Consider the following 17,801-nt stretch of genomic DNA (forward strand, 5'->3'; position numbering starts at 1 on the left):
CTGGTACCTCCACATCATGACTAACTAGATGACACATTTCTCACATTCCAGAGTGACTCACACTATTCAATATCAACTTATGTAACCCAGCAATGTGTCAGTAGGATATCCTGATCTGAATTTGATATTGGGGTTGGGTATATAAGCAAATAAGCATAAAAATAGCACTGTTGACCTGTTTCCCAGCCTTGTCCTGTTCCCAAGCTATTTTCCTGGATGCAGGATGACAGGGGAGGGAGTGGCAGCAAAGATACTTGTCTGCAAGCAATGGGGTAGCCAACTGACTCTGTTATTAGACACTGAACATCAATGGTAAAAGGTTGACTGGAATTTCCCAGTCGGCCACCAGATTCCAGCAAGCTGTGGGGCACTAGAGTTGCCTCTTGGTGGCGGACCGAGGACCCAGCACTGCTGACAGGCTGCTACTATCTGCCTGAATTCAGCTGTAAACTGTGCTGTGGAAAGTTTGCCCATCCCTTCCCACCCCCCAATGCAATGGTTGCTTGATCAACTTTTTCTTGTAAATTGAAAAATGTTGCAGGGGGGCCTTACCAGCCAAGGTATTCTGCCACTGCTTCCAAACTAGATAGCCTCCCATTGGAGCACCGGCTTCAAGAGCTATTCTTAATTGGAAGGCAAACCTGCCAAGGGCCATTAACAGGGCAATTAAGAAAAAGGTTATAGGAGGTCACAGGAGAGTGACTATTTCTCTCACAGTGAGTACCTATGAACGTCACTTGAGTCTGGTGGTGAAACCCACAGGGTAAATCCTGCCCATTGTGTCTAGCAGACCCACCCTCATCAGATGAGCCCATAATCAATCACTAAACTATTTCAGTAGTTAGAGTTAGACATAATGTATGAACTGAAAAGTGGTATTTCCTCCTAAAAATGTAAAACTGTTCCATTCTTGGCACTGACAGCTCTTGCCCTGATCAGCATATCACTTCACTCTTTCCTGTTAGAAAACAAAGTGACATAACAGAACAACAGCTATGATTTAGTTCAACCAAGGCAACCTGTTTTTGTGTAATAACATAACTATGAGCACAATGGGTCATCCTTATCGAAGTAAACAAAATAATTTCCAACTACACTCCAGCATCATAACCTTCTTAGCCTGAGGAAAATGGCAGTTAGCTATTTCTGGTTATCAGAAAATCTTTGTCTCTGTTTTTCTCCCAATGTTCACCACCAAAGGAGAGGAATACGTCAGGCATCTTTTGCTCAGTGCCCAAGGCCAGATGCTTCCCAAAACTGTGGATGGGAGATGTTTCTAAATTACTGTTGAAACAGTGTAATTGCTTGTTATCGTTCTAAGCCTTTGGGGAAACAACTTCAAATGTCTAACTCATGGTTTAAACACTCTTTATTTCAGAGCTCCTCCCTTACTCCTTTTTAAATGTGCAGAAATAGCTTATGAATTAAAATCCCAATATTATGTTTTGCTCTTTCCCAAATACTGTGGAAAAATAAATTTGGAACATCCCAAAAGATAACAATCTCACATGCTTAAGGACTGGAGGGCAAACGGAGGGCTAATGTGAAACTGACAAGTTCTCTTGAACTAACCATGGTCTCATTTTTCTGACCTTTACCCACATTTTTAAGTATCTTTGTTTACAAATACTTTTCCATACCTCCATTCAAAAAGTTATTATGCATTCTGTTTCCATCATTGTTTCAATATTCCACGGTGCAAAAAATCTTTGTAAAATAATAATTTCCCTCTCTTTGCTCTTTCCACGATGACCTTAAGCTTATGCCATCTCTAAAAGCAATGCATCTTTCCAGTTTACAAAGGACAAAGAAAAATACTGCCCAGGAATAGGCCCTTTGGCCCATCAAGTCAGTGCCAATCATGATGCTCTAACTAAACTAAAAGAAAACCTTCTGTCCTTACAAATTTTGAATACCATTTATCAGATCCACTTTTAATTTTCTTTGCTCTATTATTAAGAACTACTCAGCTTCTTCAGTCCAGCCTTATTAAAGCACTTAATCCCTAGAAATCATATTTGTGAATCACTCTGTCCATGATGTTAACATTTTTCGTAGGGTAAAGTGATTAAAATGGGACACAATATTCCATTTAATGTCTTTACCAATACTTTGCATTTTATTCATGTTAATCATTCATTCAAATTGCTGCTGTCACTTGAAACTTATTTGATTATGCCTTTCCCTAGGAGATTGCATGGATTGTGGAAGGGGGACAAAATTGATGGTACATGAAGTGCATGATGTCCAGATGGAATGAAGTTGATTGAACAACTGGTATGTTTGTATCTTTGTCTGCAAGTTTCTAATATACTTCATTGTTTTTGTGCTCTGTGTTCCATGATTTCCATCTGTACTAAGCTGTTGTCCTACATTTGAAGAGTTAGGAATCTGAAACCCTAAGTATTTTTGCTCATCGCTCATTTTCGGGCTTTATTAATTAATAATACATACCTCCTCTTTTCTTTCTCAGTTTCCCTGCATTCAATTTCAACTGCTAACTAACTGCATGTCGACTAACTTGACTGCCTGAAATTGCTTATATTTATAAATGCACACTAATCATGTGTTACCTGCAAATGTTAATGTCATATGCCCAAAATCCAAATCTAGATCATAACCAGTGGAGACAAAATGGACTGAATGGCATCTTTCTGCACTGTAACAATACTATGGTTCTAATGCTCTATGGAGAATGACATAGATTAACATTGAATCTGACCTAAATGTTGGAGTTTATTATCCCATGTAAGGGTGATCCAAGAAATTAATTTAATATTTTAGATACATAAGATACACATGTAAAATTACACAAAACAACATTTATACCAACTTAGCTCATGGTAACTAAAGCCCAAATTTGAGAATTGTATTAGCATATCGATATTGTAAAAGTTTGCGTAAAACAAACAGAAATCAAAATAGAATTTTGAGCCTATTGAGAGCACGGATGCAATATTTCAACTATTAAGTCACCCTTTGTTGGGCTGATATTAAAATTAAACTAATTATTAAATTAAAGCCACAAATTCTCATTGACACATACTTAGCAGAGAAAATTTTATCTTTATAACATACAGATTCTGATGCCTCAAAAAATAATCAATATAAATATATTAGAATATATTGCAAGTAACAATCAGGACAAAACTTGGGATCATGCAAACATTCAACAGGACTCGTGTGTAGCGAATCTTTAACACAGAACTGGTCCAAACTGGTTATGCATGAATATTCTCAATTTGCTGTGGTTATACTGAAACTTACCAGTAAATTATTGACTAAATGTGCATGTATAAAAAGAGTGCTTTTATTTCCTATTCTATTTCGTATTCTATTTCCTATCAATTTCTTCTTTGTGTCGTCATACTCATGTGCTTTAATTTTATCAACAAGCTTCCTAGGCAGAACATTACCAAATGCCTTTTGAAAATCCGTACAAACATCCAGACAAATATTTAATTACTTCCTCAAAAATCCCGGTTATGTTGAAGAGACACAACCTACCTTGTGTAAATCTATATGGTTGTCTTTAATTAATCCATGCCTTCCAAGATAATGATGATTAATTTTCCATCATATTATGGCCTTTAGAAACTGCCCCACTGTTGATTGGTTTATAGATATACATTTTATGCCTTTTAATGAAAGTGTAATATTAGCTGGTTAGCATAACTTCCATAATTCAGGATGATCATGGTCAGACTTTCTCCAATTCGCCGAATTATCTTAACATTCTTGGATACGTGCCATCAGGACCCAATCTCTTATCCAGTTTAAAGTTCCACCATTTCTTTCAGCACTTCTGCCTGAGCCACGTCAAGATTTACCTCATTTGGTGAATCTCTGGAATTCTCTGCCCGTTGAAGTGGTGGAGGCTGCCTCACTAAATATATTTAAGATGCGGGTAGACAGGTTTTTGATAGGCAAGGGGATTAAGGGTTATGGAGAGAAGGCGGGAAAGTGGAACTGAGCCACGACAGATCAGCCATGATCTTATTGAATGGCGGGGCAGGCTCGAAGGGCTAGATGGCCTACTCCTGCTCCTATTTCTTATGTTCTTATAACCGCCACTTCCTTTCCTATGCCCTCCTTATGTTTCAATTTCATTCCAATCAATTGTCGGCTTAGCTTGAAGAAACGTGTCAATTAAATTCTGGCATTCCCCTGCCAGAAATGTGTGTAATGTACTTCTGGCTAATTCCAAAATTGCTTTATTGCATAAATCAATAAGACGCTCAGATGCGTAGAATTCAATAGCCTCGGATATAAATAACCTGTCTGACAAAAAGCTTTTTTTCAAGTCTGAAGTAAAAAAAATTCTCCTTGCTAGGCATCCCTGGTGATAATATAGTTGCAAGTATCTGTCCATTGGTTCCTAGCATCATTCCCTCTTTTAGAGAATGTTATGCTCCAGGGAAAACTTATTAACTTGTTAATACTTGTTCTTTTTGATCTCCTTTTGGAATCAGCACTCTCCCAATGTGTAAACTCATGCATGGTAATTATTTGTAACTACTTCAGTGTATAACTTGAGGATTCAGCATTTTTAAACTATCCACACATCATGGCTTACACATGTCTCTCTTCTTCCTCTCCCTTCAAGCATGCTCACAATCTCACTCTCCCAAACAAATATTTCACAAACCATATATACAGATATTTTTGAACCTTGCAATTCTTGTAAATGCTGTGATCATGGTCATTTGTATTGTGTGAATTAGAGTCATAGGAAGTTTACAGCATGGAAATGAGCCCTTTGGCCCAACTAGTCCATGCCACCCTTTTTTTTTAAAAAACACCCAAGCTAGTCCCAATTGCCCACATTTGGCCCATATCTCTCCATACCCATCTTACCCATGTAACTACCGAAATGCTTTTTAAAAGACAAAATTGTACCTGCCTTTATTACTATCTCTGGTAGCTTGTTCCAGACACTCACCACCCTCTGTGAAAAAACTGCCCCTCTGGACACTTTTGTATCTCTTCCCTCTCACCTTTAACCTATGCCCTCTAGTTTTAGATTCCCCTATTTCTGGGGAAAGATATTGACTATCTAACTGATCTGTGCCCTTCATTATTTTTACAGACATCTATAAGATCACCCCTCAGCCTCCTACACTCCAGAGATAAAAGTCCCAGATGATTTAGCCTCTCCTTATAACTCAATCCATCAAATCCCAGTAACATCCTAGTAAATCCGTTCTGTAATAGGGTGACCAGAACTACACACAGTATTCCAAGTGTGGCCTACCAATGTCTTGTATAACTTCAACAAGACGTTTGAACTCCTGTATTCAATATTCTGACCGATGAAACCAAGCATGCCAAATATCGTCTTCACCACTCTGTCCACCTGTAACTCCACTTTCAAGGAGCTATGAACATGTATCCATAGATCTCTTTGTTCTGTAACTCTCCCCAATGCCCTACTATTAACTGAGTAAGTCTGCCTGGTTCAATCTACCAAAATGCATCACCTCACATTTGTCTAAATTAAACTCCATCCGCCATTTGTCAGCTCACTGGCCCAATTGATCAAGATCCCGTTGCAATTGGAGGTAACTTTCTTCACTGTCCACTATGCCACCAATCTTGCTGTCATCTGCAAACTTACTAACCATGCCTCCTACATTCTCATCCAAATCATTAATACAAATGACAAATAACAGTGGACCCAGCACTGATCCCTGAGGCACACCACTGGTCACAGGCCTCCAGTTTGAAGAACAGCTCTCTACAGCCACCCTCTGGCTTTTGTTAAGAAGCCAATTTTGTATCCATATAGATTCTGCATCTTGGATCCCGTGAGATTTAACCTTATGCAACAACCTATCATGCAGTACCTTATCAAAGGCCTTGCTAAAGTCCACATAGACAACATCAACTGCACTGCCCTCATCTACCTTCTTGGTTACTCCTTCAAAAAACTCAACCAAATTTGTGAGACATGATTTTCCACTCACAGAGCCATGCTGGCTGTCCTTAATCAGTCCTTGTGTCTCTAAATGCCTGTAGATCCCATCTCTCAAAACATCTTCCAACAATTTACCCAGCACAGATGACAGGCTCACTGGTCTACTTTTCCCTGCAGCCCTTTTTAAACAAAGACACCATTTGCCACTTTCCAATCTTCGGGCACCTTACCCGTGATTATTGATGATTCAAATATCTCAGCTAGGGGACCCGCAGTTTCCTCCCTAGCCTCCCATAATGCTCTGGGATACATTTCATCAGGTCCCGGGGATCTCTCTACTTGATGCGCTTCGAGACTTCCAGCACCTCCTCCTCTGTAATACGTACACTACTCAAGACATCACTACTTATTTCCCTAACATCCATGCTTTTCCCAACAGTAAATACTGATGAGAAATATTATTTAGGATCTCACCCATCTCTTATGGATCCGCACATAGATTACCTTGTTGATCCTTAAGAGGCCTTACTCTCTCCCTTGTTACCCTTTTGCCCTTTATGTATTTGTAGGAGCTCTTTGGATTCTCCTTTGCCTTATCTGCCAAAACAGTCTCGTGTCCCCTTTTTGCACTCCTGATTTCTCTCTTAACTCTACTCCTACACTATACCCAGTATATACACTATACTCTACACTCTTCAAGAGATTCACTCGATCCCAACTGCCTATACATGTCATGTGCCTCCTTATTCTTCTTGACCAGGGCTTCAATATCCCGAGCCATCCTACTTCTGCCATCCTTGCCTTTCACTCCAAGAGGAATGTGTTTACCCTGAACCCTGGTTAACACACTTTTGAGAGCCTACCACTTACCAGATGTCCTTTTGCCTTCCCACAAACTCCCCCAATTAACTTTTGAAAGCTCCTGCCTGATACCATCAAAATTATACAAGAAATATGATTAAGAGAAGGTCAGATGGCCCATCGAAAACCTTTTCTATTTAATATGATCAGGACTTCAAATCCACTTTCCTGTCTGCTTCCAATATCCCCCAATTTCATTGGAGACCACCCTTCTATCCCAGCCTTAAATGTATTTAATAATGGAGCATCCACAAACTATTCTCATTGAAATTCAGAAGAATGAGGTGAAGTAGGGAAAAGGATGAATGTATTTTGTACCTGAGGGGAAAGGGTTAATGGATTTTGTACCTTGAATGTGTCAAAAACATAACCCTTCCTCATGACTGATCTCCTTAAGCTTATACTGTTCCTGGCAGTAATACAAGTTATTTGTTCATGTTAAAGTATGTGAAACTTTTACAACAGCTGATAGTTAAATGTGACTGTTATTTTGTAGACTTTGCAAATCTTACCTGTTTGTATTAGTGGGAATCGTTACACAGATGGTAGTTTACGATACCGGCTTTTAACAGCTGCTGATAGCAGATCACGATACCGGCTTTTAACAGGAAGAGTCCTGCTGGGACAGTCGCGATCGCACAAGTGACTTCAGAGAAGGGTTGCTAGTACCACTGCAGAAGGGATTTCCTGTGTCCTGACTACAGGACTGTAATTGCTGAGGAACTCTGGGCTGCATCACGACCCAGGAAGGAAGAACTGAAGGTCTGGCAGGAATTGGAACTTTGAATCATGATTCCTGCTGGAGCTCATAATGTATAAAATGTCCACTTGTGTTTGTGTTCTATGAGGAGTCTGGTAGGCCTTAATCGGAGCCAATTTCTCCCCAAAGCTTTGGAATAAAAACCACTGTATTTTGACTCACTAACAGTCTTCAAGGTATTATTTTACCTACAACAGAGGGGAGATCTTATAGAAACATGTAAGATTATGAAGGGAGTAGTTAAGATAGAAGCAGGGAAGTTCTTTCCACAGGCAGGTGAAATTAGAACTAGGGGGCATAGCCTTAAAACAAAGGGGAGCAAATTTAGGACCGAGTTAAGGGGGGGGACTTCTTCATCCAAAGAGTTGTGAATCTGTGGAATTCCCTGCCCAGTGAAGCAACTTAGGCTACCTCATTGAATGTTTTTAAGGTAAAGATAGATTTTTGAACAGTAAAGGAATTAAAGCGGGCAGGTAAGTGGCGCTGAGTCCACGAAAAGATCAGTGAAGATCTTATTGAATGGTGGAACAGGATTGAGGGCCTACTTCTGCTCCTAGTCTTATGTCCTTATGTTCCTCATCTCAGTTCTAAATGTTTGGCCTCTCACTCTGAGAAAGTATCCCCACGTTTTAGACTCCCCAATCAATGGGAACAATCTCTCAGCATCTATCCTATCAAGCCCTTTCAGAATCTTATATGTTTCAATATGATTGCCTCTCATTCTTCTAAACTCCAGAGACTATAGGCTCAATTCATTCAGCCTCTCATCAGAGGACAATCCCATCATGCCAGGGACCAATTTAGTGAACCTTCACTGTACCATCCCTAATGCAAGTATAGCCATTCTTAAACATAGAGACAAAAGCTTTACACATATACCAGGTGCAATCTCACCATCACTCTGAATTATTGATGCAATACTTCCTTATTACTGTACTCCAATCCCTTGCAATAAAGGTCAACATGCCAATTATCTTCCTAATTGCCTGCTGCACCTGCAAGTTAACTCCCTGCATCCCTTGTACAAACATACTAAATCTCTCTAAACATCAAGATTTATAATTTCACACCTTTTAAGAACAGCTGTATGGAAATAAATAGTATACAACAATACATGAATTCTCTTTTGTATTGGAGGCCTGCAATTGTCTTGTTTCTTTTTATTAAGTCTCATTTTAAGTTTAATTTCTCAGCTGACAGGGGTATTTTGCTGTACATTGTTCCTTACTGAGGGAATATGTTCAATTCATGTTCCATTTTTTCCCCTTTGGTCCTACTGTTTGTGCTATGCACATTTGCCAACTTCTAATTGTTCTTTTTATCTACTGATCTTTGAAATTCCACCCCCCCCAAATCAATCAAGTACCTTTAATTCTGTTGTTTTGAACATTAATTGCCAATTATATTATTGGATGCCACATTGCGCCAAAGTCACTTGCCTAGAACATGCCCACCAGGAACTGGATGGAGTCTGCACATCTTTGCCCATCAGAAAAGAATGTTGGTGTGTGGGTTAGGTGGATTGACCATGCTGAATTGCCTCTTAGTGCCAGGGGGATTAGCAAGGGTAAATGTATGGGGTTATGGGAATAGGGCCTGGGTGGGTTTGTGGTTGGTGCAGACTCGATGGGCCGAATGATCTCCTTCTGCACTGATGATATTATGACTATGATACAAGGGTCGAGTTCAGTTGGTACGATTTGGAGTAATGCTTATTAAAACAGCTAAGTAAAAATGTCAAGTATGTCCTTTACATAAACAGCTGCAGCACACACTGCATTTTACAAAGGATCACACCACCAGGATTGGAGGCCGTTGCTATAGGACCAGATTTGTGACTCAAGAGCAAATTGTACTGAGTTAACACAAGGATCAATACTGAAGTATTTCTGCAACAAATATTTAACTTTAAGAGACATTGTCATAACCATAATAAGCAGTCATTCAGAAAATTGTATCAGCTATTTCCAGCATGTTTTATTTTTCAATTTTACATCATTTTCTTCTTGTGCTGGTGAGCTTGGTGTGCAGGACAATGCTCTCAATCCATTGCAATCCATCATTACACAACCGTAAAGGAAAGGGGAAAAATATTTCCAAGAACAGTGATGACACTGGATGGAATTTTCCCAACCACCTGGAACAGGGTGGGCGCAGTGAGTCTGGTGGGAATCAAACAGCTAGAAACCCGCCAGTGTAAAATCTGATCGTAATTCTGCCGGGGGTGGGGGGGGGGGGGGGGTTTGCAGGGTTAATGGCAGATTGCTCTCCCTGCTGGCAAGTGGTGCAAATGCCATTTGCATCTCATGAATGCTCATTAAAGTAGCTGCCCACTGGTGTAATGTCAGGCCTTCCAAACTTGCCAGTGAAAATTTATGTTGGTGTCAATTGCATGGCTTACGCATGATGGTCCTCAATTCATCAGAATTTGGGGTGAGTGAAACAACTTTCTGCCCTAGTGCTACTCTGCTCCTGATGTAAAGTTCACCACTCTGCCAGGGCATACTGGTTCCTGCCTCCCGTTCCAAGCCAACCTGGTCTTTCTGGATAACACTGTGCTGCTGGACGCATGGACCCTCCTGAGTCACCGAGTTGGATAAGTACTGTGCCTGGGGTTGGGGAATATAGGGGTCTCCTTGCCTCTATGTCACATGGCATTGTGTTGTCAGACTCAAGTTGCCATCACAGCGAAGGTACAAAGTTTGACAGGGGGTGGAGTGCGAGATGTGACCTAACAAACACTGGGGTGGGGGGGCAAGGCATTGTGGAAGAGGGCTGTGCGAAGAGTGGAGCAGGGGTAAGGGGGTGGACTCATGATGGCACACGCTGGGGCAAGGAGGTGGATGAAGAAGATGAACAATGGAAGGCAGAGAGAAGACCAAGGGGAGGGAAGCTGGACTCCAACAAGGCTGCATGACAAGCTCACAAACAAGGGGAGTCAAAGGGATACCACACTGCTCACTGGAAAGGGGTAAATGAAGACCTCATACAGAGCAGGCAGATGTCCAAGTGTGGCATGAGCAGGCTGGGTTTGCGACAGGGTGGTTGAATTGAGGAACAGACTTCTTCTTGAGGCTGTTAGCCTTTTTCTCCTGGGTTGCTGACATCCTGCACAGTCTAGTGAAGACAGGTGGGCTGGAAGGAGTGACATGAGTGTGCTAGACTGGTGTTTAAAAATGGCCCTGGGACCTGCGACTCATCAGCTGCTGCCTTGCCAAGGGGAAGCCACCTGTGCATAATTAATGAGGTTCCAAGCGTTGAATCTGGTGCAGGATCCCACCATTCTGGTCAGTGGGACCGGCATCGCTGGCGCCATCCACCACCTCACATTCTCAAAATGGGAGAATTCCACCCACTGTTTATGATAAAGAACCACGGGGAGATAAAAGAGCAAAGAGCTATTGGCCTTTGTGGAAGAAGGTGAGATTTCATTGCATCACAGAATCCCTACAGTGCAGAATGGCCATTTGGCCCATTGGCACTGACAATAATCCTAACCCTGTCCTATCCCCATAACCTCACGTATTTACCCTGCAAATCTCCCAATCAATCTAACCCGCACATCTTTGGACTGTGGGACGAAACTGGAGAACCTGAAGGAAACCCAAACAGACATGGGGAGAATGTACAAACTCCACACAGGCAGTGACCCGAGGCCAGAATTGAACCTGGGTCCCCTGGCGCTGTGAGGCAGCAGTGCTAATCACTGCGCCACTGCACTGCCCTAAGGAGGGCAGTGTGGGACCACTTTGTCTCACTTTCGAAGATGCTCAAATGCAAGGTTGTTGAAAGTAATTGGGTGGTGGTTTGTGCAGCTGGGATCCCTTCAAACGTCAGTCCCTATCGGACAAGAACCAGGCGGTAAGCAGAGGAAGCTGGAAGAGATAAGGAGCATAATACTCTCATAGTTTCCCAATGCTCCTTCATAACTTAGAGACCATCTGGCTGCTGTTCTCCAATAGTAGCAAGTGTGACCTTGTTACCTTATACTTTAATCCACCAAACTCAAGCATTCTGAAACCTGAACAGCTGGCGTGCACTTTGGGCATGAGCGAATGAACACATCATGTTAAGTATGGATTCAATTTCGTGATTTGCATACCTATTCCTGGATTTGTATTTACATAAAATGAACCAGACGGAAAACGTAGAGATAATGGAGGAAATGTCTTGCTACAGTGTTAAAATTATGGTGCTAAAACATGTTGGACACACATTCACACTAACCACACAAGGCTTTGGTGAATTATTAGCTTTTGCTTAGCCCACACTATGTTCGAGTTCCATAAAGAGCAGCTGTGTTTATTATGTACAGTAGCACCTGAAATCTGACTCAAAATGCAGAGAGAAAGAAACAGGTTCTGGTTGTTTTCCAGCAGCAGATTAGAAAAGTGACTGCATTGCAAAAGGCACTCAAATAGGAAATCAATTGATGCAGGGGGTTAAGGCATAATTGCAGAGGTGGGGTGAGTGAACATCTGTAAAGTCTCTCCAGCTTGCCAGCTATAACGGTGGCAACACTGAATTAAAAAAGGCCATGGAAACGCAAGAAAAACCTTAGGCTAGCTGTGCAGTATACAAAGTAATGACATGTAATCAAGATTACAAAATCTCATCATAGAACTCACCAACAGGGTGAAAGACTATTGCTTAAATTGAGTTATGCGTTTAATTGCTGCTGGTCTCCCCAACATATGTAATATCCATGGTGTGTACATTCCTGAATAGTTTATTAAAAAAAACACCCCAGTACAAAATGCTCCTTCCTATAGCAAAAGTACAAATGCATCTTTACATACATCTTTCCATTTCTGTCGATCCTTCATTGACTGAGGGCCATTTTGAATCATCCACTGGATTGCAATTTCTTTGTTGATTAAATCATAAATGAAAAGGATATTTTTTTTTATTCATTTGCAGATACTCCATATTTAGATTCCTAAAAGTCAACTGAAATGATGGGCACAATAGCCGGTGACTCCACTGTGTTGACACAATGGGGCTCTTCCACCTGCTGGGAAGGGTAGATTGTCACCACAGTCAGCATATAGGATAGCTGTCAACACCGATTTGAACCCAAATCCCCAGATCTTGCTCTGGCTCTCTGGACTACTAGCCCAGTGACAATACTACTACACCACTGAAGATTTTTCTCTTTAGTTTTCAGGCATAAATAGTCACATCAATCAGGAAGCGATTTTGCAGGATCGATCAACAAAGCCAGACTGAATCGCTGCAAAATAATTCTACTCAAGCAAATATTTTTATTTATCTGTGGTTCTATTTCTGATCTCTCCTTGGACCAGAAGTATGGGATTGGATTAAAAAGTCCCTTGATTGAAATCAGAACCTGACCCAGCGCCAATTAGGGGATGTCTGAGCTGGAACAGGTCAGCACTGGGAAAGCAGGATTATCCAGTCAACAGTGACACTTTAACACATTTGTAAGTTGTTAGAGTCCCCAGAGAACCATCTCCAAAGGCATCTGTAACTGAAGACAACTAGTGGCATCATGAACTGCTTGGTCTAAAAGTGGGACTGAAATATAATAAAATTACAAAGTGTATACTAGGTTGGAAATTTCATACTCTTTAGTTTGTATATTGTATATACTTCCAGGATCTGATTGCCTGCTAAGTACTTACAAGTTAGCTGCAAATACTTCTTAACTAAACAATGATGCAATTCAACAAACCACAGGTAATACATTGGCAACAATGTTATCCCCTGTGGCAACTTGCCACCTTTGGCAAAGTTGATGAGAACAGATTCATGGCCAACAACTTTTCACTGACAAGGTTATATGATAATGACTACCCCCATGTACAACAACCCAGCTGCTGGTGGGGGAATTGTTATGCGTTCGTGTTGCTACTGCACTTGTCAAAATAGAAAATGAGTAATTATTCTGCTAACTGAATGAATAGTGATACTTCCAACTAAATGAACAGTGAGACTTCTAAATAAATTAACAATGACACCAATCCTTTGTAATTTTACAATTCCATAGTTACACATTTGACGCTGAGAACATACCTCCCACCTTTACATCTACAGAAGGAACGGAAATGTTAAAAACTGTGATCTGCACAGTCTCAGGAGATGAAGTTGACTTGATACTACTTCAAAATGCAAAGCCTTACTTCCACAAACCTGAATAATTCAGCAGCTTACCATGCAGGCTTGTCGTACTTGTCTGTAGGTTAATACCGCCAGACGGAAGACTCACGTGAGCACCACAAACAATCCGGCCATCTGTCCCATAAATTTGCAAATTGAAAAATTACCTGACAGTGCTACTATTGTTCGCGTCGGCTGGATTGTAAACCTCGGCACATTGTATCTGCACCTGGTTTATAAAGCAAAGATGCTTGCAAATGTTTTTTCAACGAAAACACACTCAGTTATAAAGCTATGACTGAGGAATGGACAGCCCATAAAATTCAATGTCATGACTTTGTCAACTCAAAGGATCAGGGTCAGTTTGTAGTCACCATAAGACAGCCTGCAATTACCGATGAATGATTTAAGTAGTTAGAAGTGAGGCGGTTTAATCCTTCAACATTTTCAGCTCACTACCTCTTATTGCTGGAACAACTCGCCAATGATTAATATAAATTGGCCATGCTGGTAAGTTCAATTTGACAAGACCAAAGGTGTGTTTATTTGCCATGTTTGTTTTAACAGTGCCAAATGGTATTCACTAAAATCAAGAGTCATAGAAGCCACAATATCTCAATGTCCTGGGGGTCGAAGGTTGGGACAGGGTGGAGTTCTTCCTTAATTCTGGCCAACTGTTAATCCTCAAACACATGCAGTCAAATAGATACCCAGTCATTTATCTGAATGCTCTTCCTGGTGCTCACTGTGCTCGTCATTGGCTACCATATTTCCTTACAACAATAGTAACTGCATTTCAAAAATCTTGGCTGTAAGGTGCTTTATGGCTTCTCCAGGTTGTGAACGATACTCTATAAATACATATTCTTCCTTGGTTTCTATTGCAATAGATACAGACACGGAATGCGATGAACAAATAGTGCCCAGATGTTTCTCCTACAGTTTTCGCCCGCGGCCTTGGTTTCTTGTTATTCCACAACTCGTCCCACTGACTACTCTTCCCATCTTTTTCTACATTAAACAAATGATTTATCATTTTACCTCACAACTGAAAGCTGTGCTTCAATTCAAAGAAACTGAACTGGGACCATAAACCACTTCAGAATCCTGAAGTACTGGGTAATGGAGGTACTACAAAAGAACATGTATTTATAAAGCACCTTTCACAGCTTCACAGAACATCCCAAGGCACTTCACAGCCAATACATTAGTTCTGAAGTAGAGTCGCTGTTCAAATCTTGGAAACTCAGCCAACAATTTGCACAAAGCAAACTCCCACAAACCACAGCATGATAATGACCGGACAAAATCTGTTTTTAAGATATGGATTGTGGAATAATTATTAGAGAGCGCACTAGTGATAAATTCCCTGCTCACCTGCAAAATAGTGCCATAAGATTTTTTATGTCCCCCTGACTGGACAGATGGGGCCAGTGAAAGGCAGCACATCCAACTGTACAGAATTCCCTCAATATTGAACCAAAGTTTTGATTTTTACAATCAATACCCAGATCAAGCCCAGGTCTGAGGCGTTCAAGTCAAGCCACCTGATCTGTAAAAGAAATCCAGATATCATCTACAGAGATCCATCAGAGACGACGAAAGATGGTACCGGACCAAGGTAGAGTCCCAGCCTAGCCACATGGTCTCCCATTGACTATGACAAGGTCTGCAAGATGTAACAGACTGCAAGATGAAGGCATGTAAAATCACCGGCATCAATGCACCCCTGCCCAATGAGCACAATGCATTCTATGCCCGTTTTGAGTAAAAGATCAACGAGAGCATGTGCTCCATCCTGGAAGCCTCGAATGAATCTGTATCTGAAGTCACCATCGCAGGTGTCAAAGCAGCCTTCTCAAAAGTCAACCCATGGTAATCGACTGGCCCAGATGGGGTACCTGGACGAGCACTCAGATCCTACGTGGATCAGCAGAGGGAGGTTTTGGCAGACATCATCAACCTCTCTTTCCAGCAATGAGGTCCCTACCTGCTTCATGAAGGTGACCATTATCCCAGTGCCAAAAAGCCAGGCAGCATGCCTTAATGACTGTCGTCTGGTAGCTCTGACATCCATAATTATGAAATACTTTGAAAGGTTAGTCATGGCACAAATTAATCCCTACACCAATGGGGACGAAGTGATAATTGTCAAGAACTTCAAGTTTCTAAGTGTCCAGACCATCGAGAACCTGTCCTGGTCCCTCCATGCCGACACTATAGTTAAGAAAGCCCACCAATGCCTCTACTTTCTCAGGAGGCTAAGGAAATTTGGCATGTCAGCTACAACTCTCACTAACTTTTACAGATACACCATAGAACACATTCTTTCTGGTTGTATCACAGGCTCCCACTCTATCCAAGACTACAAAAAAATCACAAAGGGTTGTGAATGAAGTCTAGTCCATCATGCAAACTAGCCTCCCATCCATTGACTGTCTATACTTCCCACTGTTGCGGAAAAGCAGCCAGCATAATCAAGAACCCCATGCACCCCAAACATACTCTCTTCCATCAGGAAAAAGGGTACAAAAGTCTGAGGACATGTACCAACCAACTTAAGAACAGTTTTGTCCCTGCTGCTGTCAGACTTTTGAATGGACCTACCACATATTAAGTTGATCTTTCTCTACACCCCAGCTATGACTGTAACACTATATTCTGCACCTTCTCCTTTCCTTCTCTATGTACAGTATGCTTTGGAAAGCGCACAAGAAACAATATTTTTCAATGTATACTAATACGTGACAATAATAAATCAAATCAGAGTATCCACAACTGTGTAACTGCTGACTCCGTGTAAACAAATATGGGAGCCAATTGATCACAGCAATGTCCCCCAAAAAGCATTGAAATAAATGTCCAGTTAATCCTTTTTGGTGATGAGAATAAATGCTGACCAGGACACCAGGGGAAATTCTCCAGCTCTTCTTTGAATATTATCATGGAATCATGTACATCTTCTTGAAGAGGCCAATGTGCCTCAATTTAATGTCCCATCTGAAACATGGTGCAATTCAACATTCCCAATACTGATTTCAGCACAGGTATGCTTTGTTTAAAGTGTGTGAAGTGGTGTGTTTTCATTTCAGCATGGTTTGTAAATTAGGAAACGTATCCAAAAAGCACTGCTGTAATTTTCATTTCAACAAGGTTACAGCGCACCTGTCAAGAACCTTCTGTAACTGCACACACTCAGTCTGTTTCTTTAAATACATGCAGTGTCACCACCCGCCCCCCACTCCTTCCCTCACCCCCAGTTCACCAGACTAATCCCAAGAATAGGAAGATATCCTATGAGGAGACATTGTGGAGACTGGGCCTGTATTCTCCCGAGTTTAAAAGAATAAGAGGAGATCTCATTGAAGCTGGTCAATGGCAATGGAGAAATGATGTTTTCTCTGGCTGGGGGAAGGGGGAGGGGTCTAGAATCAGGGGACGCAGTCTCAGAATAAGGGGCAAGCCAGGTAGGAGGGAGAAAAGGAGGTAATTTCTTCACTCAATAGGGTGTTGAATCATTGGAATTCTCTACTCAAGAGTGCTGTGGAATTGCACTTGTGTATGTTCAAAACAGAGTTTGATAGATTAGAAATGATATCAAGGAATATGAGAATAGTCCATGAAGTATATGATCAGCCATGATCCAATAGAACGGCAAAGCAGGCTGGAGACAAAATGGCCTTCTCCTGCTCTTTTGTTCTCTTCCCAAACCCCATCATGTAGGTGTGCGATATTCTATTAAATCCTTTTCCAGGTCCAGGCACCATGTACAATCTCATCCTCCTCAGGAATACGGTTGCCTGTCAGAAATCTTCCTGCTAGGAACAATGCAGGTTTGTTTAGTGTGGATCACTAACTCCAGAGCAGAATTGACCCGACTAGCAATGACCTTGAACAGAATTTTGTAGTCCACATTCAGCAGCAAAATTTGTTGCCAACCTCCGACTTCCCATCTTTCTCCTCCAGCTTCGGCATGTAAGAGAGAGTGATGATGCTCCGAACCCACAGAAGCCTCTTTCCACGTGGCTGTTATGGTTTCTGACTGGAGGAGACAGCCCAAGTCCAGGGCAAGCCCTTCAAATGGTAGCCCTGAACCTTGCTGGTTGGTAACTGCAGAATGGAATGTCTGCCAGTTATCATGAA

At 41.4% G+C, this 17,801-nt stretch overlaps 1 protein-coding gene across 3 annotated transcripts in view; it reads right to left on the reverse strand.

Moving 5' to 3' along the window:
* Positions 1-17,801, reverse strand: part of eps8l2 (EPS8 signaling adaptor L2) — a 190,560-nt gene that overhangs the window by 61,309 nt on the left and 111,450 nt on the right. The window lies entirely within an intron of this gene.

This window comes from Carcharhinus amblyrhynchos, chromosome 6, assembly GCF_965287045.1.
Source record: "Carcharhinus amblyrhynchos chromosome 6, sCarAmb.v2.hapA, whole genome shotgun sequence".
Classification (NCBI taxonomy): domain Eukaryota; kingdom Metazoa; phylum Chordata; class Chondrichthyes; order Carcharhiniformes; family Carcharhinidae; genus Carcharhinus; species Carcharhinus amblyrhynchos.